Source organism: Cricetulus griseus (genome assembly GCF_003668045.3).
Source record: "Cricetulus griseus strain 17A/GY chromosome 1 unlocalized genomic scaffold, alternate assembly CriGri-PICRH-1.0 chr1_0, whole genome shotgun sequence".
In the NCBI taxonomy this organism is placed as follows: Eukaryota; Metazoa; Chordata; class Mammalia; order Rodentia; family Cricetidae; genus Cricetulus; species Cricetulus griseus.
In genome coordinates, this window is record NW_023276806.1 from 214,098,985 (window position 1) to 214,126,799 (window position 27,815).

The 27,815-nt window shown below is 40.8% G+C and overlaps 1 pseudogene; it reads left to right on the plus strand.

The window, feature by feature from the left end:
* Positions 1–2,646: 2,646 nt before the first annotated feature.
* The window catches only part of LOC113832616, a 43,456-nt pseudogene continuing 18,287 nt past the window's right edge, over positions 2,647–27,815 (plus strand).

The following is a 27,815-nucleotide window of genomic DNA, read 5'->3' on the forward strand; positions in this document are numbered from 1 at the left end:
ATCTCCATGCAACTCCTTGAAAATTTAATAAGGGAATAAAGGCTCTTTTCCATTTGTGTAAGGCAGTGCCACATTTCTCTTCTCGATGAAATTGTCTCTGGTTAAACTGTGTCCCACAATTCAGGTTGCTGAGTATCTAGCTTGAGAGAATTTTATGTGTCTATTTTTTAACTCAAGTCAGTCATGTACAACCATATTATCTCACATCAAAGTAGGATATAAAACCAGGAGACTAGGTGAGGGGAAAAAGTCAGGGATGAATGTCATATTATATGATCCAATTACACACAGTCCCTGACTTCCATATGCCTGACTTATGAATGTCCTTGCATTTACAAATGGCTTCTCCAGGGAGGGTCAGCAGAATTCTCTCTTTGTTGCACCCCTCCTTTTCTGTCAGATACACAGACCAGCCATTTTCCAGGCTGTAGCAGACTGTATTTGCCTAGCTCTCACTGCCACCACTGCACAAGTTTTTAACACATGACATGCACCAAGCAATAGAAAAGAAAGCAGAAAGGCCAAGGAGAAAAAGAATGCAAACTTCACGTAACCTTCTTACTGTTCTATACCTTCTCGTCCCCTTTCATTTCTTTTGTCACTGAAAGAATGAAATGAAAAAAGAAAGTTTTTCTTCTTTTTCAGTCTTGTCAGTTGCATGTTTCTCAAGTCTGTGGCCTCCCCAGATTCTTCCTGGCGGCCGTGGGGGCTGCCTCATGTATGATCATTGTGTTTATGAGAAAAAATGTCAAGAGAAGGAGGAGATGTAGCCATTGCTCTGACTGGGAAAAAGTGCTGTGAGTTGCCTATTCTGGAACGTAAACTCTAGTTGTCCAAAGAAACAATGGTTTGGGTGATGGCAATCACACTATTTTAGATGATAGCAGCACATATTTGATTTTAATTATCAATTGAACATAACCATAATGAGTGTATCATTGTATGAGAATATTTTCAGAGGATTGAATGAACTGAGATTAGAAAATGAATTTAGCATCCTTTTTTCTTTTTTGAAAAATGCATTCTTTGTAGGTTTCACATCGTGCATCCTGATCCCATTCATCTCTCTGTACCTTTTTACCTGACCTCTGCCCTTGCACCCTCTCCACCAAAATAAAATAAAATTTAAAAGAAAAACAAAAAATACCCTAAACAAAACAAAACATACTAACACCCCCCCACACACACACACTGAGAGAGAGAGAGAGAGAGAGAGAGAGAGAGAGAGAGAGAGAGAGACAGAGAGAGACAGAGAGAGAGACAGAGAGAGAGAGAGAGAAAAGTCTCAGTGTAGAAGCTGTAGTGGGACCCAGTGAGTCAGACAGTATATCCTTTAATCCATATATCTTTACTTGTGAGTGTTCATTGCAATTAGTCATTGGTGTGTTTCGAGGTCTCTGCTTTCTGTTACACCCTAATAATGGGCCCTCACCAAGACTCCTCTGTTGTTGCCCTGTGTTGTGGAGAACCTGCTTTGGATCTGCAGGTTCTGTCTTTTCACAGACTCCAGCAGTTCCTAGATGAGGTGGATTTGGGGGTAGGACAACTCATAGCCCTTGTTCTAGGCCTGAGTGGTAGTTGGGTTGGTTAGTTTGCCAGCTTTCCCTCAGTGACACCCCTAGGGCGAGCTCTGCAGAATTGTTAGGCTTTGCTCACACACTGCAGCAGGCAGCAAGGAGCAGAGTCAGTGCTCCTGCTCTCATGCTTCAGGGCGAGCTCTCCTGCACACCCACAGCAAGGGTTAGCTTCACTGTGCAGTCCAGGTGAAGTGCAGGGCCCATTCTCCCGAGTGCTGCAGCTGATGTGGGGAAGGACCAGCTCTCCCACTCTGGTGAACTCAGGATCAGCTCTCCCACCCACCACAGGGATGGAGTATGGGGGAGGGTATCTCTTTCTCTCCCACTCCACCACGTGGCAGACGAAGGGTGGGGCCAGATCTTACACACCTTTGTAGGGTGAGATCATCTGCACCTGAGTCAACAGGATCAGCTCTCTTTTGTTGCCCACCTCATCTAGGAACTGCCCAGGGAAGCTCTCCTGAGTGCTGCCTCTGGGGAGGGGCAGTTTCCACTCGCCTACTCGGGTGACCCTGGGACCAGTTTTCCCGCCTGCCTGCAATAGGTGTTGAGGATCAGGGGTGGGAAATCTGTCCCTTGTCCCTACCACTGCATGACAGACAGAAAGTGGGGCCATCTCTCCCACTCTCACACCTTTAGGACATGCTCACCTGCACCCCGCCAATGAGGTCAGCTCCACTGTTCTGTGCAGGCAAGGTGCAGGGCCCCATCTTCCCAGTGGTGCTGGAGAGGACCAGTTCTCCCTCGTACTGCAGCCAGTGAAGGGTGGGGCCAACTTTTGTGCAGCCTTATCCTCACTGTCTTTGATGGTAATAGGATCCAAGGACATTAACACAGATCCAGGCTGCAACAAGGCCATAACCCTAGACATGGCTGGATCTTTGCAGCAAACCAGATCCGGACAATACCATGGCCTGGGCTGGCAGTGTAGGCTGCTCAGTTCTGTATTGCCTTTGCAGCTGCATGGCCCTGGGACATTAACATGGGCCTAGGAGGCAGCCTAGACCCTGGTTGTCCACAGGGCTCTTGGGCTGTGGATATTAGCACAGATTCTGGCTGTAGTTGGACCATGGACCCAGACATTGTCCTTGTCAGCAGCCTGGACCAGGATGTCACCATGGCCCCAGTTTGCAGTGCAGGACCCTCAAATCAGAATAGACCCAATGGCTGTATTGCCCTCAAATACCAGTATGGCCTCAGGTAGCAGTCCAGATGTCAGGCATCTGCATGGCCCTAGATGGCAAAAGAAGACTCTGATATCAATGCATAACCTATTTGCAGCTGGGTTACAGATCCAGACATGGCCCTGGCCCCAGCTCTGTCCATCGGATGCCCTGGTAGCACATGCCACTCAGGTCTGTATGGTCCCATCAGTGGCACAGCCCTTGGATGCCATCCCATCACCGGTGATGACCCAGATCCTGGGCAGCTGTGTGGTACTTGGTAGCAACATGGACCATGGACATCAACACAAATCCAGGCTGCAGTAGGACTCAGACATGGTCCCTGGCATCAGCCTATGTCTGGATGTTACCCAGATCATCATGGCACTAGAGCACCTACATGTCCGATGGCAGCGTGGCACTAGAGGCCAACATGTCCCTAGGTGGAGGTCTTGACTCTGGGTATCCACTCGGCCTTTGATGGTAACAGGAGCCATGGACATTAATGCAGACCCTGGCTGTGGTGGCCATAGATCAAGATATGGACCTTGGACACATTTTGGGGCTGGACATCTCCATGGCCTGGATAGCACAGGCCACCTAGATCTGTATGGCACCAGTGGCAGCATGACCCTCAAATACCAATATAGTCTCAGGTGTCAGCCCAGACTATGGGTTTCTGCACGGTCCTCCGTGGCAACAGTAGGTCTGATGTCAACACAGAGCCCGACTGCTGCAGGGCCAGGGACCTACACATAGGCTTCGGTAACAAACTGGACCTGGATGTCACCATGGATCTGGGTGGCAGTACAGGCCACTAAGAGTGGCACATACCTTGGACACTGACATGGTCACAGGTAATGCCCTATCCTCTAGGTGTCTACAGGGCATTTTTTTTTCGAGTCAGGGTTTCTCTGTGGTTTTGACAGGCACCCCCGAACTAGCTCTTGTAGACCAGACTGGTCTCAAATTCACAGAGATTCTCCTGCCTCTGCCTCCCAAGTGCTTGGATTAAAGGTGTGGGCCACCACCGACCAGGGCCCTTGATGGTAAAAGGAACCATGGAAATCAACACAGACTACTACAGCTGTGTCAGAGTCATGGAATTTAACATTCTTATCACTATACTTAGCACAATACAAATTAATGCCTATATTGTCTATCGTATTTCCCCCCATGAATAAAAGTTCTACAAATACTAAATGATTTACAAGTAAACCTCATGCCCTCATTACCTTTCTTAAAATGTATTTTTTTAATTAATTTAGCTTTTACATTCTAATCCCAGTTCCCCCTCTCTTCTCTCCTCCCGCTTCCCCCACTCACTCCCACTCCTCATCTGCTCTTCAGAGAGGGTAAGTTCTCCCCTACAAAATCTACTAAGTCTGTCCCATTGGCTTTAATTGTCAAATTGACATGGCCTGAAGTCAGTTCAGAGAAAAGCATCCAGTGAAAATTTCCTAGATTTGATTGGCTTGTAGGCATGTCTGTGGCTGATTGTCTTAACCTCCAATTAATGCAGGAAGGCCTAGCCTCATTGTGGGCAGTGCCATCCCTAGGAAATTGGTCCTGGACTGTATAAGAAAGATAGCTAAGCATGAGCAGGTGAGCAAGCCAGCAAGGAAGTTGTAAGCTGTGTGCTTCTGTTGTTCCTGCTTCCAGGTTTCTTATTTACCTCCGTGGTGAATTGTGACCTGACAATATAAACCAAGAAAACCCTTTTGTCCCTAACTTGCCACTGGTGTTTTAAACTAACCATTACTATAGTGAAAAATGCTTTTACTAAACCAGTTGCAATAAGCCAGTCAGATTGTTTTTTTTTCTATGAAACTTTGAACTAAGAAACTATTACTATTTAGTGGAGATTTCTAGAGCCAAAGGATATAAGGTGCTTGGGCCATTGGATTTCTTGAGAGCAGAGGATGGTATAAGATCAACCCTAAAGAGCAGCGAGCCCACGAAGGAGACTAGGAGCTGTAAGCAGTGGAAGAGCTTTGTTCAAGACTTTCAGATTCCTAGTTACTATGTGCAGAGACCTGACTACACTTTGTTTCTGTTCTTAGGTCAAGAGATGTGAATCTCTTACTATCTGGGTGGCTCTTCCCCTAATGCCTGTTATTCTTTTTTTGTAAAAATATTTTTATTCTTTGAAAATGTTATACAATGTATTTAGTCATAATAGGTTTCCATTCCTTCCCCTAACTTGTCCCAGACACACTCTCACCTCCCAACATTCTGCTGTTTTAGTGTGAAAGCCTTGTTCTTTGACCCAATCAGTGCATGCATGCTCTGTGTTCCGTTGAGTTCTCAGTCTATTATGTTTCTTTAAGTATCCTGATGAAACAAATTTTGTATTCATAAAAAATGTGTAGTTTGCAGAGCTGGGGGTATGAATGAGCTGGCAAAATGCTCATAAGCTAGAGAACCCCAGTTGGCTCTCCAGCATGCACACAACAGCCAGTATCTAGAACCCAGTGCTAGGGAGTGGAAAGGGCAGAATAGAGGAGTCTAGTTTTGCTGGACAGCTAGCTAGTCTAGCTGAATTATTGAGATCTATGAGTGGTAAAAGACAGACTATCTAAAAAAGTCAGGAGGGGAATAACTGATGAAGTCACCTGAAATCAATCACTGACTTGATACACAATTACCTGTATATACATGTATGTGCACATACAAAAAGCAACACATATACAAAGAAAGTGTGTAGTCTGTCAATCCATGTTAATTGTATGATTGTCATAATGTACAGTGCTAAAACTAGACCTTGATCTATCTATCTATCTATCTATCTATCTATCTATCTATCTATCTATCTATCTAATATATATATATATATATATATATATATATATATATATATATCTTTACAGATCTTAAAAATTGGTCCCCTGGTTTTCCACATTCATTTAAGAATCATTCCTCTTCCAGAGCTCATATCGATTTCTCAAATCCAGGGAAAGCCTGGATATTTGACATTTGGAAGGCTGTCAAGTTATTAAACTCTGTTGTAGAATAACTTTTAAGCAGCGTTTAAAATTAGAAAAATAAGGCCATAGTTGGCAAAATGATAAAAAGAACCTCAAACTTTCAGTGTGGTTGAGTGAACAAAACATTTCTAAGAGCATATGGCATTGGATGTCAGCTTTTATATTGTTATTGCTGAAGTGGAAAAGGTTAACTCACTTCATATCTCTTTCCATTTGCTTCTAGGTCTGTTTTATCTTGAATGACCTGCTGAATCACTGAGCAATAAATTGATTTTAAAGCAACAGCTTCTTCTGGAGAGCTAGTGCTTTGGATTGAGATGTGAATCTGAGCAGAAGATGACCAGGTTCTAGTGTAGGGAGGATTGATTAACTTCCTCACTTCAGAGCAACAAGCAGCTTTGTTTCTGCATATGTAAAATACAGACCTATTTTAACCAAATTACAAAAAGACTGTGTAGGTAATTGCTATAATATGGTACAAGTATGAAGGTACAGAAAGTTACTGTTCTTTTCCTTGTCTGCCCTGTCAGTCCTTCCATCCTGCAGTAATTGATATATAAACATAGCACCAGGAATAGTATGTTAGAATATATTGAGAATCTAAATGTCTTCATTGAATGAATAAGATAAAATAAATCATGCATATTATATATATATGAATAGATATGACTATCCTTTAGACTGCAGTGAAGATACATTATATGATGTTACTTTACAAATGTTTTTTTTCACATGCTGACTGGTTGAATCTTTGGTTTTACAATGCTGCCACAGATTTTCTTGCTCAAACATCAAATGCCCAGTAGAAGATATCCTCAAAGTAAGACTGACCCTTTAAACCTTTGAATAGATACTATAGATCACTTTATATAAACACATTCACTATCAACACATGAACTTACCACTTATTGAAATGAGAACACCAGTATCTATGTTAAGGAGAGTCAACTGATTATTAACTTCCCCCTTTTCTCTCTCTCTCTAGTCAGGGTACCCAGTATATAGTTGTAGCAGCAGGCTTGTTTTTCTTTTTGGAGCTCTGGACTTCCTTGTATTGGATTTCTGTCACGAGAACTCTGATGCTTTCCTGCCATTCTCAGTTGACTGTAGTAAGAAATGTGATATTTGTAATAAAAATAAAATCAAGCCTTCAGTTAAATTAGTTTTTGCTTATGAAAGCGACTGTTTAGAGTGAACATAAAAATTAGTGAACATGACTTCTGTTCATCAAAAAGCAAGCCTTAAGTCTCATTAACAATCTTTGTTTGTCTAGCAGTTCTTATTTTTCTTTGTTTTTTTTTCGCAGTTGCCTTTCTATTTGCTCCTTTTTATACTTGCAAGCACATCCACTTTAACTGGTTAAACTTTCCTAAAGCTAATAATAGTCTAAGAAGAAAAGGGATGAACGTAACTTACAGAGGAAACTTAGGGGAAAACAACAGTTAAAGACTCAGCTGAAGAGGGTCATACTCACCCAAAGGCAGCTAGCTTTGTAAAGCCTTAAACACTACAGAAGAAGAAATGGAGATGATCAGTTTTCTTCTTTTGTCCGGATGAGTGAAAATGAAAGCTTCCAGTTGAGTATGTCTGAGAGATTATCCTAGCTAATGTTAGGATGGAGATTTATGTAGTCTGCACATTATTGCTTTGCCTTGGGAACCAGGAATGTGGAATGTTTATTAAGTAGGTTTCTGTTTTTGTTGAACAGGTATTTTTCTCTTATGACTTGGTTCCACTGTATAATCACATTTCTTTGCATAATTTGTATTTGATATATGTCTGAGTCCTTGCTTGGAACAGACCATATGGAAAGCTCCATGAGTGCCCTGGGATCTAGGGGTATGCGGTGATTAACCATGGGTTCTGCTATTTGTGCAGCAGATGAGCAGAGCTGGGAAATAAGAGGCAGAACAGAATTGTTCTGTTGCCCTTATTTTGTCCTTTATTTGCTGATGCTATACTAAGTGCGAGAAAGTAAGACAGAATGAGAAGTCCCAGACAAGCAAAGAAGAGAAATGACCAAGTGTGTTTCAGAAGAAAATTGAAGAAGACAGTCGATTTGTTGTATGACTTTGATAGCCTGAAGATCAACTATCTTGTAAAAATGAAGTTAAAAATAAAGTTGCAGGTTTCTCAGAATCTCCACAGAACTTTTAGCTTCTATGAGACAACTTAACTGACAGAAACTGGCTTTGTAATTATACCTACTCTAAGAACATTTATTTATGAAGCATTTTATGTACATAGTTGATCAAGGGACTTCAGTAGGACATTGGCAGAAAAAGAAGCCACTTATCTTTGTAATTTTTAAATGAAACCACTGGGTTTAGGAAGAAAATAGCTAGGTGAAACAATAAGTCAGAATTAAATTGACACAAGCATTTGCTAATATATCAATTCAAAATTCAATATTTGAAGTTTAATTTTCTTATCAATGTATAACTAAGTTATTTAGTAGGCACTGAACACAGATGAAATATATTTTTTGTACTTTGTGAGACATGCTTTATCTTGTTAGTCCTGGATTACAAAACTTGGCTAGAATTCTCTACAAGCATGCTTATTAAACTTGGCTAAAATTCAAAATCACCTGAAAAGATTGTTAGCACAGTAGTTTTCTGGGTCCTTGTCTTACACATCTGTGTAAACGCCCTTGGATCCCAGGCCAACAAAAGATGACAGATAGGAGTCTGCCTGAGGGGAAACAAATCAACTCAATCATGATGTATATTAGCTGCATTAGACTTCCTTTATGAACATGATTTTATAAACTTACCTGACTTAGGATTTCTGGTGCCTTATCTTGTATTCCTCAGTTTACCCCCTAACTTATGACAATCCAAGCAGAAAATGAAGGCCTTGGCCTACTAGTAATGCAGAAGGCTTTAACACAACTTTTCTCTCTTTCTTTCTTTGTTTCTTTTTTTTTTGATCCCTCCCTGCTCCCTTTTCTGTTTCTCACTGTGTGTATGGGTATGTTTGTAAATGTGCAGGAATACATGTATGCATGTGGAAGTCATAGAGTAACCTTTGGTGTCATTCCTTAAGAGTAAGCATCCTTCATTTTCTTTTGCATTTTTTATTTGAATTAGAAATAAGATTGTTTTACATGTCAATCCCAGTTCCCTCTCCCTCCCCTCCTTCCTTACCTCCTCCCCCCCCAACTAACACCCTACCTATCCCATACCCTTTCTGCTCCCCAGGGAGAGTGAGGCCTTCCATAGGGGGTCTTCAGAGTCTGTCATATCCTTTGGGATAGGGCCTAGGTCCTCCCCCATGTGTCTTGGCTCAGGGAGTATCCCTCCATGTGGAATGGGCTCCCAGAGTCCATACCTAGGCTAGGGATAAGTACTGATCTACTACAGGAGGCCCCATGGATTTCCAAGGTCTGTTCACTGACACCCATGTTCCTGGGATCTGGATCAGTCCCATGCTGGTTTCCCAGCTAACAGTCTCGGGACCAAGAGCTCTCCCTTGTTCAGGTCAGCTGTTTCTGTGGGTTTCCCCAGCCTGGTCTGGACCACTTTGCTCATCACTCCTCATTCTCTGCAACTGGATTCCAGTTCAGTCCAGTGTTTAGCTGTGGGTGTCTGCTTCTACATCCACCAGCTGCTGGATGAAGGCTATAGGATGGCATGTAAGTCAGTCATCAATCTTCATTTTATTTTCAAGTTTTACTTATAAACATACTTTTACTAATTATTTGATAACCCCATCAATGTATTTTTGATCATATTTACCCTCATTCATTGCCAGTTCCTCCCAGAACTACCCCACTTCCCTATACTTCCCACTTTGTATCCTGCTTTTATTATTTTAGAAACAATTTTATTTTATGTATTCACCCATTCCTTCGCCCATCCTCCCATCCTCCCATGCCCTCCACCAATTCCCCAACCCATCCCCTACCCACTCCCCAAGGATAGTGAGACCTTCTATGGGGGATCATCAAAGCCTGTCATATCATTTGGGAGAGGGCCTAGGCACCCTTCCATGTATCTGGGCTGCAATAGTATCCTTCCATAGGGAATGGGCTCCCAAAGTCCATTTGTGCACTAGGGATAAAGACTGGCTCCACTGTTACAGGTCCCATAGACTGCCCAGGCCTCCGAGCTGGCACCCACATTCAGAGGGCTTGGTTTGGTCCAGGGCTGGTTCCCCAGCTTTATGACTGGGTCAGGGTGGGGGTCGCCTGTGCTCTCAATGGGTCAGGTTAATTGTTCCTGTGGGTTTCTCCAGCACGGTCTTGGCTCCTTTGCTCATCCCTCCTCCCTCTCCACAACTGGATTCTGGGAGTATAGCTCGGTGCTTAGCTGTGGGTGCCTGTTTCTGCTTATGTCAGCTACTGGATGAAGGCTCTAGGATGGTAATCTCATTATAGGGGAAGGACATCAAAGGCAGCCTCTCCGCCCCTGCCCAGATTCTTACCTGGGGTCATTCTTGTGGTGTATTCTCCTTTTAAAATAAGCCCTTGGCTCCAGGTTGAGCTTCCCATCCACTGAAGCATGGTTGATTATTAGGAGCCACCCCTTTAAAGAAAACCCATTCTCCACCCTTTCTCTGAGAAGCACCCAACTGTCCATAGCTCCTCAGTTATGAGTGGGGATTCATGAGCACCTTCCCATTCCATGCTAGAATGCTGACTGGCTTGATCTTGTGCATATCTTTTCAAGACTTGCTGGCTAGCTCTCATAGCACTGGAAACTACTATCCAGGTTTCTGGGGTCCAAAAACATAATTAATAGTCTTATCCAGCTGTGAATCTTGTGAAGTGCCATAATGATAATACAGATCTATGGGTATAATAGTGGCATGAATGTCATGGGAGTAACCAACTTCTTTATGATTGGACTCAGGCCCACTCCACAGGAGTAAACACAAGCCTAATACTGTAAGTCTGGCCAAGAACACATTGTTAGGGAGTTCATAGCCCCCAGTGTTGAACCTACTGTTATCATACTTGATTTTTAATCTTTGATTTTTTTAACAACTGTGTTTTATTTTAGAGGCACTCATATTTACATAACCACCCCCCATTCCCTCACCCTATTCCCCACCAACCCTCCACCAACCCACACCCCACTTCCTCCCCAGGGATATTGAGGTCCTCCACAGGGGAACGCGAAAGTCCATCATATCATTTGGGGGCGGGCCTAGGCCCTCCTTTCTGTTTATGGGCTGGAATAGTATCCCTCCATAGGGAATGGGCTCCAAAGTCCATTTGTGCACTAGGGATAAAGACTGGCTCCACTGTTACAGGTCCCCTTAGACTGTCTGAATCAGTCCTATGCTGGTTTCCCAGCTATCAGTCTGGGGTCCATGAGCTCTACCTTGTTCAGGTCAGCTGTTTCTGTGGGTTTCACCAGCCTGGTCTTGACCCCTTTTTTCATCACTCCTCCCTCTCTATAACTGGGTTCCAGGAGTTCAGTTCAGTGATTAGTTGCTCTGATAGTCTGCCTCTGCTTCCATCAGCCACTGGATGAAGGCTATAGGAGAGCATATAAGGTAGTCATAAATCTCATTATTGGGGAGGGGCATTTAAGGTAGCTTCTCCACTATTGCTTAGATTGCCAGTTGGTGTTATCCTTGTAGGTCTCTGGAAATCTCACTCCTCAAACCTATAATGGCTCCCTCTATTATGTTATCTTTCATCCTGATCTCCTCTATTCTTCCCCTGACTCAACCTTCCTGCTCTTCCATGTCCTTCTCTCTCCTCCTCTTCTTCCCCTCTCTTTCTCCCAGTTCTTCCTCCCTTCCCCTCCCCCATTACTTTTTGAGAATTCTGTAATGCTTGCAATGTATTTTAATCATAATCACTTTCATTCCTCCACACAACTCCTTCCAGATCCACTCCCAACACTAACCCTTCTCAAATTTCGTGTCCTATTTTTTTTTTTTTCACTCCAATTTGTACTGCCTATGTTTATGGTGACATTCACGGTATTGTGGTTGACCTGCCAAAGGCCACACTTTTAATGAAAACTTACTTCCCTTCCTTCTGAAGCCATCAATTATCAATAATCCCTCAGCTGGGGGGGGTCTGTGCCCCTCCCCCTTGCATCCAGTCAGAGCTACTGTGAGTTCATAAATCCTGTGGTTCTGTCATTTCCAGAAGATGCTACTTGTACTGATCTCCCCTGATCTCTGCCTCTTACAATTTTCTGCCCTCTTCCACTGCGGTCTCTTAGCATTGGGGTGAGAGTGTATGATGTCCTATTTGTGGCTGAGTACTCCACATACTCTTATTCTCAGCACTTTCACACACTGTGAATTTCTATGTTAATGATTTCCCACTACACTAACAAAATAATAAAAATAATAAAAACCTCTGATGAGGTCTGAGAGATAGTCTGTTTGTTCACTAATGAATTACTCAAATTGTATATAGTGCCCAGAGCACAGTATGTGCCCACTGATATTTGTAAAGTTGAAAAAAATAGAATTATATCAAACTATGTGCAGCAGCATTTGAAATGGCCATCTACTTCATCTTACAGAATGTGAAGATTCTCCCATCCTGTTACCTAGTTATGTCCAGAGTAAATCATGTAAAAAATAATTATGTGGATCGGCTGGGATATAGCTCAGTGGCAGAGCTCTTGTCTAGACTGTCAAAGGCCCTAATTTGATCCTCAGTACTGCAAAAAAACAAAATAAAATAACAACAGTGACAACAACAACAAAACTCTGATGCATGTAACCAGGAATAGCTATAACTAAGAGTAGAATATGATGGCATACTAGTGTTATTGAAAATCTGAAGGTCTTTCATTCTGCTTTCTAGACTATGAAGAATGAAGTAGAATATTTTCACTGAAATGTTTAAAGTTTCTGTTTATTATTTAAATAAGTGAACTACTAAGTGCCACTATAGCATTTTGGCTATAGACTGGTTATCTGTTCTGTGGAGCATCTGACATGGGGATTTATAAACTCTAGCAATATAGTAAGGCAGTTTCAGTTAGGCAAGAATTATCCCCATATTTGCTTGTGAAGAAATCAGAGAAATTAGGAAGCAAACCCAAAGAAGAAGGCTAGAGAAAAAAATCACTCTAGAGTAATCTTGCTGATCACATGACTGAGATTGAAAGACAAATGCATATTTAGTAACCAAGTATATATTAGAGAATAAGCAACCAAGGCGAAAGGAAAACAAAGCAGAGAAGAAAGGTCAGCGGTGTAGAAGGTCTCTCTGGGATGGAAGGAAGCTATTGTTCCTAACCCAGAATGAAATACTATGCTGTGGGAGCAAGCACTTACTACCCCACTTTCTATTAGCAGAGAACATACATTCAACTCAGCTTTGTAGAAAACTCTTAAGCATGATGGGTACACAAAAGAATAGCAGTTGCTAACTCTCTGTGGGGAAATAAGTTACAGTGTAAGTAATACAACTGCCTATTTAGCCCCTGTTAAAGGACCTGATTTAAAATAATTGCCTGTACCTAAGGTTGAAATTTAATTTGGTTACATCACAGAATTACCTCAACAACCTCTGGATAAAGGTCATTTACAACATTGAGAAGGTATAAATTGCTAATTAATACTTTATGTTGAAATTGAGTTACTTAAGATTTTAAAGAAATGTTCAGTGAAATAGTAATGGGTACTAAGATTTCAAATTACTTTGATTTCAAAAGGTAATAAAATCCAAGGAAGAAATTTTATCTGCTAACTTTAAAAGTCTGTTTTAGAGAGAATAGTGACTTTTAATTAGATAAAAATTTCCTATTACCCGTAGAAGCACATTCTTTGATTAAATACAAAGATCTTAAAGCCTGGTGTTAGCAGGCTTAGTTTTCCCATTGGGAATTCTGAGTAAACCAAAGTAGAGAGATTTGAAGTTTTTGGTTTTGATAACCTAAAAGGCCCCCAAGTTCCTTTGCTGTTGTAATAAAGGAGACACATGCTGCTATAGGGAGTGGTTTGTGCATGGTGCCTGGCTGCCAGTCAGGTTGAAGAACCCAGTTCCAGAGGCAGTGCTCTGGCTTGTTGGTCAAATGTAGCCATTTTTTTTCAGTACCAGATCCAAGCAAAGACAAACACATACAGAAGTTTTGTACACAGAGAGGAAGACTGTGCCACATTTGTTAAAGCTTTTTACACATAAAGGTCTGTGACACGAGGCTTGATATCAATCATTGATGTGCATTTTGAACTACATAGCATTCATATTATTTCCCACCATATTTTTCTGCCTTCCTTGGACTGTGTGTCTGAAATATGACAGAGAATTCTAAGACAATGTTTGCATAGAAGTAATTTGAATATGACTAATCTAAAGTTGGAAGTTATTAACATTTGTGAAAAAATGATTTTCTGGCATTAATTTATTAAATTTCTCATCCATTAAAAATCCATATTTATTGAATATGTACTTTCCACTGAATGCTGTTCTAGCTCTGTGGCACACAAAGCAGCTATATTCCTTATTTTAATCAGTGACAGTACCTAGAGGAGAAGATGGGATGTAGATAGAAACTCGTCCATCAAGGGTAGACAGGAGAAAGTAGATGCTAACTGCTGGATCTAAAGGAATAGTAATTTCAGATAAATAAAATCACTAGATAAGAATTTAAGAATTCCATAGACTGTAATCTATGATTTGTTTATTTTAATTTAAACAAACTGAGATGTAGTTACTAAATAGTGTTAAAGCCAGATTTTAATTTTCTCCATAAACAAGATTGTTTTACATGACAATTCCGGTTCGCTTTTCCCTCCCGTCCTCCCCTACCACCCGCCCCCACTAAAACCATACCTATCACATATCCTTTCTGCTCTCCCTGGATGGTGAGGCCTTCCAAAGGATGTCATCAGAGTCTATCATCTCCTTTGGGATAGGGCATAGGCCCACCCCTGGGTGTCTTGACTCAGGGAGTATTCCTCTATGTGGAATGGGCTCCCAAAGTCCACACCTATGCTAGGGATAAGTACTGAACTACTACAGGAGGTCCTGTGGATTTCCGAAGTTTCCTCAATGAAATCCATGTTCCTGAGGTCTGGATCAGTCCCATGCTGGTATCCCAGCTATCAGTCTGGGGAGCAAGATGTTCCCTGATGTTCAGGTCAGTTGTTTCTGTGTGTTTCACCAGCCTGGTCTGGACCCCTTTTCTCTTCACTCGTCCTTCTCTGCATCTGGATTCCAGTTCAGTTCAGTGATAAGTTGTGGGTGTCGGCTTCTACTTCTACCAGCTGCTGGATGAGGGCTATCCAGTGGCATATAAATCAGTCACCAGTCTCATTATCAGGGAGGGCATTTAAGGTAGCCTCTCCTCTGTTGCTCAGATTGTTAGCTGGTGTCATCTTTGTAGATCTCCAGTTATTTCCCTAATGCCTGATTTCTCTGTAAACCTAAAATGTCTCCCTCTATTATGGTGTCTCCATTCTTGTTATCTTTTTTGTCCCCATGACTCAATCTTTCTGCTCCCTCATGTCCTCTGCATTCCTTCTCTTCTCCCCTCCTCATTCTCCTAGCTCCCTTCCCCCTCTTCCCATGCTCTCAATTTGCTCAGGGGATCTTGACCCTATCCCTTTCTCCAGGGGACCATGTATGTCTCTCTTAGGGTCCTCTTTGTTTACTAGCTTCCCTGGCAGTGTGTATTGTAGGCTGGTAATGTCTTACTCTATGTCTAAAATCCACATATGAGTGAGTACATACCATGTTTTTCTTTTTGTGATTGGGTTACCTCCCTTGGAATGGTTTCTCTTAGTTCCATCCATTTTCCTGCAAATTCCAAGATTCCATTGTTTTTTTTTTTTTTCTGCTGAGTAGCAAGCACTCCATTGTGTAAATGTACTATTCAGTTGAGGGGCATCTGGGCTGCTTGCAGTTTCTGGCTATTACAAATAGTGCTGCTATGAACGTCTTTGAACAGATGTCCTTGTTGTATGAATGTGCTTCTTTTGGGTATATGCCTAAGAGTGGAATTGCTGGATCTTGTGGTAGACTCATTCCCATTTTCTTGAGGAGTCGCCATACTGATTTCCAAAGTGGCTGTACAAGTTGGCACTCCCACCAGCAGTGGAGAAATGTTCCTCTTTCTCCACATCCTCTCCAGTATAAACAGTCACTGGTGTTTTTAACTGTGGCCATTCTGACAGGAGTAAGATGGTATCTCAGAGTTGTTTTGATTTGCATTTCCCTGATGGCTAAGGATGTTGAACACTTTCTCATGTGTCTTCAGCCATTTTAGATTCCTCTATGGAGAATTGTCTATTTAGTTCTATACCCCATTTTTTAATTGGATTGCACCAGTAGCACAGACACTGATGCAATGTTCAGGAAGCAGTCTCGTGTACCAATTAATTCAAGGGTATTTCCCACTTTGTCTTCTAATAGGTTCAGTGTGGTTGGGTTTATGTTGAGATCTTTGATCCATTTTGACTTAAGTTTTGTGCATGGTGATAGGCTTGGGTCTAACTGCAGTCTTCTACATGTCCACAACCAGTTATGCCAGCACCATTTGTTGAAGATGTTCTCTTTGTTCCATCGTATAAATTTGGATTGTTTGTCAAAAATCAGGTGTTCATAGGTGTGTGGGTTAACATCAGGGTTTTCAACTCTATTCCATTGGTCTACCTGTCTATTTTTGTGCCAATACCAAGCTGTTTTCAGGACTGTAGCTCTGTAAAAGAGCTTGAAGTCAGGGATGGTGATCCCTCCAGAAGTTCCTTTATTGTACAGGGTTGTTTTGGCTATCCTGGGTCTTTTGTTTCTCCATATAAAGTTGGGAATTGTTCTTTCAAGGTCTATGAAGAATTGTGTTGGGATTTTGATGGGGATTGCATTGAATCTGTAGATTGCTTTTGGCAAGATTGCCATTTTTACTATGTTGATCCTACCTATCCAAGAGCATGGGATATCTTTCCATTTTCTGGTATCTTCTTTAATTTATTTCTTTAGAGAGTAAAAATTTTTATGGTACAGTTCTTTCACCTTTTTGGATAGTGTTACCCCAAGGTATTTTATGTTGTTTGTGACAATTGTAAAGGGTGATGATTCTCTGATTTCTTTCTCCACCAATGTGTCATCAGTATATAGTAGGGCTACAGAATTTTTTGAGTTAATCTTGTATCCTGCCACTTTGGTGAAGGTGTTTATCAGCTGTAGGAGTTCCCTGGTAGAGTTTTTCGGGTCACTTATGTAGACTATCATATCATCTGCAAATAGTGAGAGTTTGACTTCTTCCTTTCCCATTTGTATCCCTTGATCTCCTTTTATTCTCTTGTTTCTATACCTAGAACTTCAAGGACAATTCTGAAGAGGTATGGAGAAAGACAAGCCTTGTCTTGTCTCCAATTTTAGAGGAATTGTATTGAGTTTCTCTCCATTTAATTTGGTGTTGGCTGTTGGCTTGCTGTATATTGCTTTTATTATATTGAGGTATGTTCCTGTTATCGCTGATCTCTCCAAGACCTTTATCATGAAGGGTTGTCAGATTTTGTCAAAGGCTTCTTCAGCATCTAGTGAGATGATCATGATTTTTTTTTCCTCAGTCTCTTTATATGGTGGATTACATTGATGGATTTTCCTATGTTGAACCATCCTTGCATCTCTGGAATGAAGCCTACTTGATCATGGTGGATGATTTCTCTGATGTGTTTTTAGATTCAATTCGCCAGTATTTTATTGAGAATTTTTGCATCAATGTTCATGAGGGATATTGGTCTGTAGTTGTCTTTCTTAGTTGTGTCTTTATTGCTCTCCTCTAGTCTTCCCACAACTCAACCTTCCTGCTTCCTCATGTCATCCTCACCTCTCCTCTTCTCCCCTTCTCATTCACCTAGCTCCCTCTCCCCTCCCCCTGCTCCAAATTTGCTCAGGAGATCTTGTCCCTTCCTCTTCTCTAAGGGGCCATGTATATCTCTCTTAGCATCCTCCTTGTTTCCTAGCTTCTCTAGTGGTGTGTAATGTAGGCTGGTAATCATTTGCTGTATGTCTAAAATCCATATATAAGTGAGTACATACCATGTTTGTCTTTTTGTGACTCATTTCCCAGTTCTTAAAGCATAGACTTGCAGTTGGTGGCACTCAGAGCTGCATTTGAAACACTGTAACTTACCTGACTGCTGCATTCCGAATTGTTCCTCTGTACCTGTGAGTTGTGCCGATAGTCACACTGTGTGATGTCCATTGCAGAGGAAGGAAGAGTCTTCTACATAGTCACACTGGGTGATGTTCAGTGTGGATGAAGGAGGAGTCTTCCACATTGTCACACTGGGTGATGCCCAATGAGGAGGAAGGAGGAATCTTCCACATTGTCACATTGGGTGATGTTCAATGCGGAGGAAGGAAGAGTCTTCCATCTTCTGCTTAAGGAACAGGAATGATAACAAGATAATTCTGAGACACTTTTTTTTTCCACATGTGAAGAAAAGACCTTGGGCATCTATGGCCCTCTAAGGCTGCACATTACTGTTTTTTATTGTTATCAGCTTTCAAACCTGCTCCTGTCCTGGACCATGCCGAAAGAGTCAGTTTACACTTTGACATGAATCAGAGGCCTGTTTTCATTCCACAGAGTGTCACATCCCATGAAGAATGGCTAAACCTTTGATATCAACCTTTGTTTCCTTGAGCAACACTTTGTGTACCCAGATATTATATAAGTATTCGAACCAGACTGGTTCTGGCCAATCCCAGTTTCTTTATTTTTATGGCTCTATACATTTGTTTTCTCTTCCTATCATTCCAAGTTTTCCTGGTATATTAATGGAAAGATAGGTCAGTTTAACCAGTTCATAATAAGTCCTGAAACTGTGGATAGTGTCATAACCATAACAGGAGTGTTTATGCTTTGTAATAAGTCTCCAAATAGATTGAAGAGATTTATGGAGAATTATCATTAGTGTTCCCTTTAAAACCACCTAAGTGACAACCCATTCAGCTGATGCCTGTCCTCAGGTATTATGTCAAAACTGAACGTCAGTTATATCTCTTATATGTTACTCTGCTCCCCTTACATTCTCTCCAAGTCTATTTTTATTGCATGTTTCTCTTTTGAAATGACAGTATAAAAAAACAAAAATGAGAAAAAACAAAAACAAAGCCACAACCATCTGTATTCCACCCGACACCACTCATATTTTATAGTCTCAAAAAAATTAAAAACTACTGAGACACAACATCTTGTAGCAGAGGAGTGAGTTTGTTACCAAAACTGTGTAATTGTCAGCCAAGTTCATAGTTTATATTAAGTTTCATTCAGATTGGAAAGATGACTCGGTGGCTAAGATTAGGGTTGGCTTGCAGAAGAACCAAGCTCAGTTCACACCCAACACTAACTCCCGCTTTAGAGAATCTGATGCCCTCCTCTGGACACCTGCATTCATGTACATGTAACCTATAGGCATGTGAGCTGGCACATGTGTGCGCGAGCATACACACACACACACACACACACACACACACACACACACACACACACACACTCACACCGAAACAAAATGATAAAACAAAGCAAAATAAGAATCTTGGGGGGTGGGTGGAGAGATGACTCAATGGGTAAGAGCACCTGTTGCTTTCATGGAGGACCTGGGTTCAGTTCCAAGCACTCAAATCGTGACTTACAATCACTCATAATTGGAGTTCCAGGGGAATCCAATACACTCTTTTGACTTTTATGGGTACTAAGTATGTATGGACATACATACAAGTGGGCAAAAAACCACAGGCATATAAAATAAAATAACCAAATCTAAAATAAAAACAAAATATGAATCCTAACAGAAATCATCCACTTTATTAGTTTTTACTATGAGTTCTATGCATATGGGTTTGAAAAATGTGATCATGACATATGTTTAACATCATAACAGAATATAGAATAGTTTTACCATCCCAAACATGCTCTGTGAACTGCCTTCATTGCCATTCATCCCTTCTTTCAAACCCATGTTCTCTCAACCATTAATATTTTTCTGGCTAATCAATTTTGCCTTTTCCAGAATGTGTTCTAGTTGGAACAATATGGCATGTAGATTTCCCAAATTGGTTTCTTTTACTTATGCACGTAAGTTACCCCTGTGTCTTTTTATAGCTTGACAGCTTACTTCTTTATAGAATTGGATGATATTCTACCATCTGGACTCTTGTAGGGATGTTACATTTTCAAGTCCTTTGGGTAAATGCTGAGGAGCATGATTGCTGGATCATGTGAGTATGTTCAGTTTCATAAGTGACTGAGAAGCTTTTTGCGTTTCTATTGGTAAAGAACAGAAGTCAGATATCTTTTTGAAAACAATATAATTGTTACATTCTTTTGTATTTGGATTTGTGATTTCTTTTTGGTTTTGGTTTTACCTGGTGTTTTTGTATTCCATTAGGTAATGTAATAGTTTATGAAAATCGAAATGGTATTTGTACCAGTGAGATGGCTCAGTAGGTAAAAGTGCTTACTGTCAGACCTGAGTTCAAACCTCAGGACCCACATTGTAGGAATGTAGTTGGTTGATTTTTACTGTTTGACTCTTTTAGATCTTTACTCTTTGGGGGACCCATCACCCACTTCCCCAATAAATTACATTAAGACTTACTCTTTCTTATGTGGAACAGCCTTTGCTTGGCTTGTTTTAACCAGCTTTTCTTAAAGTATCCCATCTACCTCTTGCTTCTGGACTGTTATATTCCTCTGCTCTATATTTTTTACTTTACTTCTTACTCCATGACTTGCTGTGTAGTTGGGTGGCTGGCCCATGATGTCCTTTTCTCCTTTTCTTGCTCCTCCATTTTTTCTTTCCAAATTTCTCTTCCTATTTATTCTCTCTGCCTGCCAGCTCCATTTATGCTTTCTTCTGCCTACAAACTGGTCATTCAGCTCTTTATTAGATCAATCAGTTGTTTTAAGACAGGCAAAGTGATGTAGTTTTACAGAGTTAAACAAATGCAGCATAAAAGAATGCAACACATCTTTGCATCATTAAACAGATGATCCACAGCATAAACAAATGTAACAATCTGCAAATAATATTCCACAACATAGAATGAGAGAGAAGTGACTCCCACAAATTTTCCTCTGACCTTCATTCATGTACACACACACACACACAAATAAATATGTAGTATGAAAAATTTTAAAAATGATTACTTATATATGAAAGGGACCTAAGCATGAGTGGAACTGGAGCTTGAAGATTGGATAAGTCAAGTTTATATCTGTTCTTTTCTATGGTGACTATGAAGTGATGCAACAAGAAAGAAAAGCGGTACTGTAAGTACTTGGAGTGATTCTAAGTGAGTTGGAATGTTTCAGGAAGACATGATCAGAGGGACTTAGCACACTGTGGGGGAAAAACTTGGCTGTTAGGATTTAGAGATAGCAGGAGAGCTGGACAGATCTAGTGCTAGTAGTTGGATCAGACATTAAGAGTGAACTTCAAATAAGATTAGGCTCTAATTTAATGATTGAATGCATGTTAATTTTGTTAGTGATAATTCTTTGAGAAACAACATGCCAAATTATAGGAATGGATTCTTTCTTCAGGGTAATCTAGATGCAATTTAATGTGGTCTCAATTTTTCTCACTTTGTACTCCTAATAAATACACTGATTTTAAAAGTTCTTGTCTTCCTTTTATTGAAAATGATGATTTCTTTATATAACACATCCAGATTATAGACCCCCCCCACTTCTCCAAGACTCCACCCCCCTTAACTACATTCCAGATCCACCCCCTTTCTTTCTCTCATTAGAAAAGAACAGGATCCTGAGAGATAGGAGCCAAATATAACAATAAAATATAACAAGATGAAGGAAAGCTATCATACCAAAGTTGGACATGGTAACCCAACAGGAGTAAAAGAGTCCCAAGAACAGACACAAGAATGAGAGACATACTTGTTTTCACAGTTAGGGGTTCTATTTAAGCTAAAAGCTGTAATATATACACAGAGGATCTGGTGCAGACCTTGTAGGTCCTGTACTTGCTTCTTCAGTCTCTGTGAGATAATATACAACTTGCTTAGTTAATTTAGAGGCCTTTGTTCTTCTGGTGTCCTCCATCCCTCTGTCTCTAACAATATTTCTGCCTCTTCTGTGGGGCTGTCTGAACTCTGAGGGAATAGATTTGATGGAGACCCCCATTTAGACTCTCCCTGCTTTTAATTTCCTTAAAAAATTCTTATGTGAATTTGTGTTTGGCCATGGAACTGGAGTTACAGACAGATGTAAATTACCATGTGGATGTAGGGAATCTCACTCAGCTCCTCTGGAATAGCATTAAGTGCTCTTAACATTTGTGCCTCTCTCCAGCCCTGAACTCTCTACATAATATCAAGCTGTGGATCCATGCACTTATTCCTATCTTCTGCTTGAGGACATCTATACGATGATGACTGGATAAGGCATTGACCTATGAGTATAGCAGAATACCATTAGGACTCATTTTATTGATTTTTATTTTAATTTTTTGGTCCAGTAGTGTTTGGTTTTAACCAAGGTTCCAGAGATATCTAGTCAATGTTTGTGGCTGCCTTAGTAGTTAGTGTCAGGTATGAGTTCCTTCTTGTGGAGTTGGCCTTAGGTCAAACTAGGCATTGGCTGGCTACTCCCACAAGTTCTGTGCTACCATTGCCCTAGTGTATTTCGCAAGCAGGACAGATTACAGGTTAAATGATTTGTGGTTGGCTTGGAGCACACATTTCTATTTTGTTAATCTTCAGAGTACCTTCCTTCACCAAAGAGACTTGTACATGGGGATGAATGCTCTGTGTGACACCAGCTTGACTTCTCAATATTCAATAAGTTGTATGGGTGTTGTCCTCAGCAATATGGCCCTGATGTAAGTTTGTGGAGAGCAAACCCTTTGTCTTAGCAACAGTCTGGGTTGTTTGGGATTTTCCTGGGATTCCCTTGGTCAAAAATTTAACTGAAAGTAACCTATTTCTACCACTGGATGCCTTTCTTGGCAATAAGAGATGGCCAGTTGAGACACTATATTTCCCCATTACTAGGAGTCCTCATTAGGATCACTGTCATAGAGTCCAGGAAGTTTCCCCTGTACTAAGCTTCCCACCTCATTCTAGCTATCTCTGCTAGTACTTTCTCCCTTTGCCTCATCCTCCTACCTGATTCCCCTCTGCTCTCAACCTTAGCTTCTCCTAGTCTGCAAGTAAAATCTATTTTATTTCTTTCTACCAAGGAGATTCATCCATCCCCCAGACTCATCCTCTTTATCTACCCTCTCTGTGCCTACAGACTGTAAGATGGTTATCATTTACTTAATGATTAATATCCACTTATAAATGAATACATATATTTATTTTCTGGGTCTGGGTTACTTTACTTGGAATAATTTTTTTCTCATTCCATTCATTTGCCTGCAAATTTCATGATGTCATTTCTTTCAAATAGCTGAGCAATGGTCCAACTGTGTAAATGTAACAGTTTCTTGTCCATTCTTCTGTTGAGGTACATATAGTTTGTTTACAGTTTCTGGCTATTATAAATAAAGCTAAAACATGCTTCAGCAAGTGTCCTTGTGGTAGGATGCAGCATGCTTCAGGTATATGCCCAAGAATGGGATATCTGGATCTTGAATTAGCAATTACAACTTTCTGAGTAACCTCCATATTGATTTCCATAGTGGCTGTGTAAGTTTGCACCCCCAACCAGAGACTGAGGAGTATTCCCTTTGCTCTACATCATTGTCAGCATGAGATGTCACCTGTGTTATTGATCTTAGCCATTCTGACAGGTATAAGATGGAATCTCAAAGTAGTTTTGATTTGTATTTCCCTGATGGCTAAGGTTGTAGAACATTTCTTTAACTTTCTCAGTCATTTAAGTTGCCTCTATTGACAATTCTCTGTTTAGACTGTACCCTCTCTTCCCCCCAATCCCGCCCCGAGCTTTCAGTTCAAACTCACTTCCCTTTATAAAAGTCCAAATTGCTATTACATGGTTTGATACTTGAAGGGAAATTTGTTCAAATACAACATTTCAAGGTGTCTGTTTCAATCAAGTAGCAATAGCAGTGAATTCTTGGGAAGCCCACTGAGGGCAGTTTATACTTTCTGGATACCCATTTCCTGTGGAGTGGAGATCCCCAGTTAATTTAAAGTTGGCCTAAGTTCCTGAATGACATAGGAGTAGATTTCTGTTGAGGTCCTCCTTTTTCAATTTACAATTACAAAAGATGAATAGCACTAGAAAAATCATTTAACCATCTATATGCCTCCAAAGCAGCATCAATGATTTTTGGCTCAGGAACCAGATCTTGGCCAGCAAGTATGTTTATCCCTTGACACAGTTCCCAGACATGTATGTCTGCTTGTTGCAGTATGCCACCCAGTGAGCATCAAACTCATCTGTCTCATGTGACCCATGACAATAGCAGCAAATAGACTGTACAGCAGTGGTGGGGTGGGGGCCAAGATTGGGTGCAGAAAGTCCTGGGTAGCTGCAGACCTCAGCACACTACCCGGGGCTGAAGAGAAGCTGGTGTGTCTGTACTCCATTTTAAAATTGGATTATTTTTTGAAAACTTGTTTCTTGAATTTTTCTGTATTTTGTAATATTAGCCCTCTATTGGATGTTGAGTTGGTAAAAATCTTCTCCCATCCTGTAGCCTGCTATTTTGTCCTATCTCTTACAGTCTGCAGCAATCTGTCCAGGCCATTCTGTCTTTTAGTTTTCATTGAGAAGTCAGGTGTAATTCTAATAGTTCAACTTTTATGTTACTTGGTCTTTTATCATTGTAGCTTTTAATATTCTTTCTTTGTTCTGTATGTTTGCTGTTTTGATTATTATATGTCAAGGTGACTTTCTTTTCTGGTTTAATCTATTTGGTGTTCTGTATACTTATTGTACTGTTACAGGTATCTCTTTCTTTAGGTCAGGAAAATTTGATTCTATGATTTTGTCAAAAATATTTTCTGGGTCATGATGTAGAAATCTATAGAGATTGCTGAACCAAGCTCATGGAAACTCAAGAACACTAGACCAACAGCTGTGGATACTCCAGGGCACCAAATTAGGATCTCTGTATGTAGGAGATAGTTGTGAAACTTGTACTATCTGAGGGTCCTTGGCAGTAGGACCACAAAACAAAACTGGGGTACATGAGCTAGCTGGTTGGAGTCCATTCCTTATGGTGGGATTCCCTGTTCAGCCTTAATGCATAGGAGAGGGACTTGGCTCTGTCCCAACCTATTGTGCCAGACTTTGTTGACTCCTCATGGGACCTCTTAACTGTGAAGAGGAGTGGACTGGGAGGGGACAGGAGTGAGGGAAGGTAGGAGGAGGGGTGGGAGGGAGAACTTGTTGGAATATAAAATGAAATTTAAAAGAATAAATTACAAAAAAAGAACTATCAAATTATATTATTTTTGAATGAATGATGCAAAGGTGAATTAGTTTAGTTGTATACACTGGATTAAATGTTTAATTTAACTGAAAAGAATGTTAAATTTTGCCATGAATTTAGTAAAGGCAGGTAAAAGATACATGTTATTTTCATGGTAAACAACTGGTTACCATCCATATAATTATTTAATGTTCAATACAAAGTAAATGCCATAGTCTGCAATACTGGGCTTTAATAAAATATATTTATTTTACAAAATGAGAAAATATTTTCTAGGTCTTTGAGCTAGAATTTCTTTTTTTCCTCTATTACTATTATTCTTAGGTTTGGTCTTTTCATAGTGTCCCAGATTTCCTGGATGTTTTTTGTCAGGAGTTTTTACATTTAACATTTTCTTTGACAGGCATATGCATTTCTTCTAGCTTATCTTCACCACACAAGATTTTTTTCTTCCATCTCTTGTATTCTGTTGATGAAGCTTCCCACTGTGGTTCCTGTTTGAATACCTGAACTTTTAATTTACAGAATTCCTTCTGATTGTGTTTTCTTTATTGTTTCTATTTCCATTTTCCAGGCTTGAACAATTTTATTCATTTCTTTCAACTGTTTGTTTGATTTTCTTGAATTCCTTTAAGGGATTTATTAATTTCCTCCAGTTTTTTGTTTGTGTTTTCCTGGTTTTCATAAAGAATTTATTCATTCCCTTACACTGCTGTCTTTTCCTGAATTTCTTTAAGAGATATGGTAATTTCCCCTGTAAGGATCTCTCTCATCTTCATATGGTTGGTTTTAAGGTGTTTTTCTTGTGCTACAGTTATATTGAAATAGTCAGGGCCTGCTGTGGCAGGATATCTGGGTTCTAGTGGAGATTTATTGTACTGGCTGTTATTGACTATTTTTCTGATGGTATCTGAACATCTGAGTTTGGGATGATTATAGGTCTAGTTACTGATTTCTGGGTTTGTTTTCTTGGGTAGTTGTTTTGTTTTTTGCTTTCTGTTTCCTCCTTCTATTTTAGGAGAGAGTGATGACTGTGTGTTGCCTGTTTTCCTGGTTTGCTCAGCTGATGTGTTCACTGGGAATACCTGGTAGTGTTGGAGGCTGAGAATACTGGGATGAGTTTTGGGAAGGAAGGTTGGAGGAAGGTATTTGTGATCCACTGGGGATGGTGTCAGAAAGGAAAGGTCAGAGCGACCAGAACAGATTTCCTGGTACCAATCTGTGGATAAAACTGGGTGGATTGGATCTTAGAAACAGTAGGAGAGGTGTTGCTATACCTTCAGCCTACTGGTTGCCCTGGGAAGAGTGGTCCTTAAGTTAGCAGGGGATGCTTGCTGGAGTTGAGGTCTGGGACAAAGCAACAAGTTGCTGTAGGAAGATCAGAAGAACATCTGTGTGATCTACTGGAGATAGGAACAGGGTGAGAGGTGCCATGGTGTTCTGCTCTGGAGCTGGAGATGAGACTGGGGGATGGGACCTGGGGGAACAAAAAGAGAAAGAGAAGACTGAAGGCACCCTACCTGGTTTTCTGGCATGTATGTCCTGTAAGTTAGAAGGGAAGCCTGATGGATTTGGGGGATGAGAAAGAGCAAGCAGTGTGGGGAAAGAGGTAAGAATGGGAAAGACCTGTGGGATCCACAGGAGATGGGAGCAGGAGACAGGGAAGTTTGCCCAGGATGTTCTGCTTTAGAGCTGGGGATGACACTAGGGGACTAGATCTGGGGAAATAGAGAGAAGAAGGTCTGAGGGCTACCTTCCTGATTTCCTGGCAGGCATCGGAAGAAATTATTCTTGACTGATAGAGCATATGACTTTTATGCCCTTTCCTTTAAAATTTGACCACAAGCTTTTAACGTTCATTGCAGAAAGTTTGTTATAAAATTTCATACTATTTTCATGCTGTTTTTATCTTCATTTTGAGAGACAGAAGAAAGTACTTTGTCAAAGCCACATTAATAAGCTGTCATGCATGTTTGTTAACACCATGGCAAGTGCTTGTTAGAAACTTGGCTTCCTAGACCTAGAGCTTCCAAAGATCCAGGGTCTTAAGAGATGGCAGTTAGCTGCCTCTCAATCTTTGTTTGCACAGGATTTTGTCCTACTGATTTGTGTAAATACTGTGATAATCCTCTTGTCCCAGGGAGACTCAGGCCTGGAAATGTAAGGAGAATCTAACACAAAGCATAATGAAGAGAGCCAACACCAAAGAGCTTTGGAGCTAATGGAGACACTGCAAACAGGAGCATTGTTTCTTTGGTCTTTCTCAAGAATTGAATAAAAAACCAATTTTGCCCCATATTTTTGTAAGGGGGAAGTTTAGAAGTACCATATTAAAATCACATGAAAATATAAAGGAAAGTACATGGTCTTAGCCCAACCACAAAAGGCTGAGCTGGGTCCCAGGAAGGGTAAGTGTGCTGTTCAGCCATTTGCCAGCCTCCCAGGGTCCTGGAGACAATCAAAAGCAGCAGGGAGTCTTGCCAAGCAGGAACTTGTTTACTGTCCCACAGTAAGTGTCTTTTAAAGGAAGAAACCACAAATGAAAACAACCAGTCAGGAGATCTTGTCCCTTTCCCCTTTGGGAGCATGAGGGGAAGGGAGACAGAACTAGGAGAATGAGAAGGAGAGAAGGGGGGGTGAGGAAGACTTGATAGGGCAGGGAGGTTGAGTTGGGGAAGAACAGAAGAGAGAAAGATAAGAGATAATATAATAGAGGAAGACATTATAGGTTTAAAGAGAAATCAGGCACTAGGGAAATGTCTGGAGAGCTACAAAGATGA